Below are 5,746 nucleotides of genomic sequence, written 5' to 3' on the forward strand. Positions count from 1 at the left end.
ACCTCTTCTTCTCTCCTCTTCACACCTTTCCATAATACTCTTCCCTATATACCCTTCACCAATCACCTCCATATCTCTTCCCAAATACCCTTCACCAATCACCTCATTCACTTTTCCCCAAAACACCACCTACCTTCAAATTCAAAACTCTTTTCCCCCCCAAACCCAACCCCAAATACACGAATCTAACCCTCCCCCCACTCCTATATATACCCCTCATCACTCCTTCAATTTCACACATCACAAACACCTTATACCCCCTTGGCCGAACTCACCCTCACCCTCCATCTCCTCCATTTTCTTCTTCTTCTCCTTCATTCTTTCTTCTTTGCTCGAGGACGAGCAAACACTTTAAGTTTGGTGTGGTAAAATCATTACTTTTTATTTTTTCATAACCATTTATGGCACTTAAAGCCGGAAAAACCTCTAGAAAGAGGAAAGGGAAGGCAAAAGCTTCCACCTCCGAGTCATGGGAGATGGAGAGATTCATCTCAAAGGTCCATCAAGATCACTTCTATGAAGTTGTGGCCAAGAAAAAAGTGATCCTTGAGGTCCCTTTCAAGCTCAAAAGGAGTGAGTATCCGGAGATCGGACATGAGATTAGAAGAAGAGGATGGAGCAAACAAGAGAGCCCACTCATGGACCTCAACAAGAGCATGAGGAAATTCCTCATCATGAAATTTCTGAGATGCCTCAAGAGATGCACTTTCCTCCACAAAACTATTGGGAGCAAATTAACACCTCCCTAGGAGAATTAAGTTCCAACATGGGACAACTAAGGTTGGAGAACCAAGAGCACTCCATCATTCTCCATGAGATTAGAGAAGATTAAAGAGCTATGAGGGAGGAGCAACAAAGGCAAGGAAGAGACATAGAGGAGCTCAAGAGCACCATTGGTTCTTCAAGAGGAAGAAGATGCCACCCTCACTAAGGTGGACCCGTTCCTTAATCTCCTTGTCTATTTATTTTTTTTTCTGTTTTCATTTTCTATGCTTTATGTTTATTTATGTTTATGTCTTTATTACATGATCATGAGTGTCTAGTGTCTATGCCTTAAAGCTATGAATGTCCTATGAATCCATCACCTTTCTTAAATAAAAAAATGTTCTAAATGCAAAAGAACAAGAAGTACATGAATTTTGAATTCATCCTTGAGATTAGTTTAATTATTTTGATGTGGTAACAATACTTTCTGCTTTCTGAATGAATGCTTGAATAGTGCATATTTTTTATAGTGAAGTTTATGAATGTTAAAATTGTTGGCTCTTGAAAGAATAATGAAAAAGGAGAAAAGTTATTGATAATCTGAAAAATTATAAAATTGATTCTTGAAGCAAGAAAAAGCAGTGAAAAACAAGGCTTGCAAAAAAAATGGCAAAAATAAAAGAAAAGAAAAAGAAAGAAAGAAAAAGAAAAAGCAAGCAGAAAAAGCCAAGAGCTCTTTAAATCAAAAGGCAAGAGCAAAAAGCCAGTAACCCTTTAAACTAAAAGGCAAGGGTAAAAAGGATCCAAGGCTTTGAGCATTAATGGATAGGAGAGCCCAAAGGAATAAAATCCTGGCCTAAGTGGCTAAACCAAGCTGTCCCTAACCATGTGCTTGTGGCGTGAAGGTGTCAAGTGAAAAGCTTGAGACTGAGCGGTTAAAGTCGTGATCCAAAGCAAAAAGAGTGTGCTTAAGAACCCTGTACACCTCTAATTGGGGACTCTAGCAAAGCTGAGTCACAATCTGAAATGGTTCACCCAGTTATGTGTCTGTGGCATTTATGTATCCGGTGGTAATACTGGAAAACAAAGTGCCTAGGGCCACGGCCAAGACTCATAAAGTAGCTGTGTTCAAGAATCAACATACTGAACTAGGAGAATCAATAACACTATCTAAATTCTGAGTTCCTATAGATGCCAATCATTCTGAACTTCAAAGGATAAAGTGAGATGCCAAAACTGTTCAGAGGCAAAAAGCTATTAGTCCTGCTCATCTAATTGGAGCTAAGTTTCATTGATATTTTGGAATTTATAGTATATTCTCTTCTTTTTATCCTATTTGATTTTCAGTTTCTTGGGGACAAGCAACAATTTAAGTTTGGTGTTGTGATGAGCGGATAATTTATACGCTTTTTGGCATTGTTTTTAGGTAGTTTTTAGTAGGATCTAGCTACTTTTTAGTATATTTTTATTAGTTTTCAAGCAAAATTCACATTTCTGGACTTTACTATGAGTTTGTGTGTTTTTCTGTGATTTCAGGTATTTTCTGACTGAAATTGAGGGACCTGAGCAAAAATCTGATTCAGAGGCTGAAAAAGGACTGCAGATGTTGTTGGATTCTGACCTCCCTGCACTCAAAGTGGATTTTCTAAAGCTACAGAAGCCCAATTGGCGCACTCTCAATTGCGTTGGAACATAGACATCCTAGGTTTTCCAGCAATATATAATAGTCTATACTTTGCCCGAGTTTTGATAACGCAAACTGGCGTTTGAACGCCCACTTTCTACCCTATTCTGGCGTTAAACGCCAGAACTGGCATAAAAGTTGGAGTTAAACGCCCAAACTGGCACCAAAACTGGCGTTTAACTCCAAGAAGAATCTCTACATATGAAAGCTTTAATGCTCAGCCCAAGCACACACCAAGTGGGCCCCGAAAGTGGATTTATGTACTATCTGCACTTAGTTACTTATTTTCTGTAACCATAGCTACTAGTTTAGTATAAAAACTACTTTTAGTGATTTATTTTAGATCCTTGATCAGTTTTATGCTATCATAGATCATATTATACACGTTTGGAGGCTGGCCTCACGGCCATGCCTAGACCTTCATCACTTATGTATTTTCAACGGTGGAGTTTCTACACCCATAGATTAAGGTGTGGAGCTCTGCTGTTCCTCATGAATTAATGCAAAGTACTATTGTTTTTTCTATTCAATTCAAGCTTATTCTTATTCTAAGATATTCATTCGCACCCAAGAACATGATGAATATGATGATTATGTGACACTCATCACCATTCTCACCTATGAACGCGTGCCTAACAACTACTTCCGTTCTACATGAAAACAAGCTTGAATGCATATCTCTTAGCCTCCATTCCGAAAGATCAGAGTCTTTGTGGTATAAGCTAGAATCAATTGGCAGCATTCTTGAGATCCAAAAAGTCTAAACCTTGTCTGTGGTATTCCGAGTAGGATCTGGGATGGGATGACTGTGACGAGCTTCAAACTCGCGAGTGTTGGGCGTAGTGACAGACGCAAAAGGATCAATGGATCCTATTCCAACATGAGTGAGAACCGACAGATGATTAGCCATGCGGTGACAGCGCATTTGGACCATTTTCACTAAGAGAACGGATGGTAGCCATTGACAACGGTGATCCCCCAACATACAGCTTGCCATGGAAAGGAGTATGAATGATTGAATGAAGGCAGTAGGAAAGCAGAGATTCAGAAGGAGCAAAGCATCTCCATACGCTTATCTGAAATTCTCACCAATGAATTACATAAGTATTTCTATCTTATCTTATATTTTATTTATATTTTAATTATCAAAACCTCATAACCATTTGAATCTGCCTGACTGAGATTTACAAGATAACCATAGCTTGCTTCAAGCCGACAATCTCCGTGGGATCGACCCTTACTCACGTAAGGTTTATTACTTGGACGACCCAATGCACTTGCTGGTTAGTTGTGCGGAGTTGTGAAAAAGAATTGAGATTATGAAAGTGCGTACCAAGTTTTTGGCGCCATTGAGATCACAATTTCGTGCACCTGTACGCGTGACAAGCGCAAAAGTCCAGTGATGTGTGAGCATCTTTCCTATCTTTTTCTAGTGTATTTGCATTTAATTTGTTGAGTTTAATTAAGAATTAATTATCTTTTAGCCACTATAGATGCTACTTTGAGTCTTGTGCAATTCTGTTTATTTTAGGTAGCATTTGGTTGGATTTGATGGAGCTTCCGCAGAAAAAGAGAAGAAGGCTATATAGGACAGTAATAGCTTAGAGGATGGAGAGGAAGCTGGCACAAATGGAATCAGCACAAGAATTAAAGGAGATGACAGCGAGGAGCGACGCGTGCGCGTACCTGACGTGTACGCGTGACACACGAAGAAGACCATCGACGCGTACGCGTGACTAACGCGTACGCGTGACATGCACCACATGCCAAAAAAAAACGCTTGATTCCTATTAATTCTGATTTAAAACTTTATTTTTATTTTAAAATAGGAAAAGATATTATTTTAGTTTTAGAAAATAGATTTTAAATTAATTAGGATTAGATATAAAAGGATTCCATTCCAATTAGTTAACTTTTCATTCCACCTCAGCCCAATTTACAATTCTTATTTTATCTCTGAACCATGAGCAACTAAACATCCACTCTTAAGGTTAGGAGCTCTGTCCATTGTATGGATTGATTCTATTGTTTTTCTATTTTAATTCATGTACTGATTTATAATTTAAGAATTATTTTCGTTCTTTATCTTATGAATTTGGGTGGAACGGAAGTATGACCCTCTTTCTAATTGAGTTCTTGTATAACTTGGAAAAGCTCTTTACCTGAACAGCAGCTTGAAAACAATTTCTCCTAAACTTCTAATTATCTGGACTTAACGGAATATGTGACATATAATCCTTTTATATTTGGGTAATTAGAGTTTCTGTGGCACATAAACTAGAATTGAACTCCACCCCTTAATTGGAATTAATTGACCAAGGAATTGGTGGTTGATGAATTTTAGAGGAGACTAGAAAGGTCTAAGGAATTAGGGTCTAGTCACATATAGTTTGTCATGAATTAAATCTTGCATGATTAAAATAAATTAATAAGAAAAGTCAATCCGGAAAATAGATAACTCTGAAGCCTTAACTGCCTTCTCCATATTTTATTCCCAACTTATTTATTTGCATGTCTTCTGTTTAATGCTTTTTGAACTCTCAAACACTATTTTTTGTTTGTCTAACTAAGCAAATCACTCAATCATTTTTTCTTAGTCCATCAATCCTCGTAGGATCGACCCTCACTCACCTGAGGTATTACTTGGTACGAATTGGTGCACTTGCCGGTTAGTTTGTGGTTAGAAATTTCACACCAAGTTTTTGGCGCCGTTCCCAAGGATTGATAGTGATTAACAACTATTAGTTATTTGATTGTTTAGATTAGGCGTTTTATTTTTAATTTTATTTAAATTTTGCTTTATTATTTTTTTCGGAAAATAAATAAATAAATAAATAAATTAGCACTAATATTCTTCCTTAATTTCTGAAATTAAGTTTGGTGTCACCTAGTTAATTTCATTTTAATTTTCTCGTTTATTTTTCCCTGTTAATTTTCGAAACTTTTTTTTTGTCTAATTTCAGTTATCATTTTCGAAATTTTTCTGTTTTATTTATTTAGTATTTCTATTTTATTATTTTACACAGGTTACTTCACTGGGAGTTCTCTGCACTCTGACGTAGAGAATCCCACCTTTTCTTGTTTTCTGTCTGTTTATGCACAGGAACAGAGACAAGGAACCTCTTTTAGACTTTGATCCTGAACCTGAAAAGACTTCCAAGCGACGTTTGTAACAAGCAAGACTTTACAAGGCTGCAGAATCCACTATGGATCCTAATAATGCTGTTAATGCCAATGTGGCAAATCCGAATGGGGATGATCAACAAAGGAGAGTGCTTGGCTCTTACTCTGCTCCTACTGCAGATCTTTATGGAAAAAGCATTGTGGTTCCTCCTATAGCTGCGAACAACTTTGAGT

This window comes from Arachis hypogaea, chromosome 13, assembly GCF_003086295.3.
Source record: "Arachis hypogaea cultivar Tifrunner chromosome 13, arahy.Tifrunner.gnm2.J5K5, whole genome shotgun sequence".
In the NCBI taxonomy this organism is placed as follows: domain Eukaryota; kingdom Viridiplantae; phylum Streptophyta; class Magnoliopsida; order Fabales; family Fabaceae; genus Arachis; species Arachis hypogaea.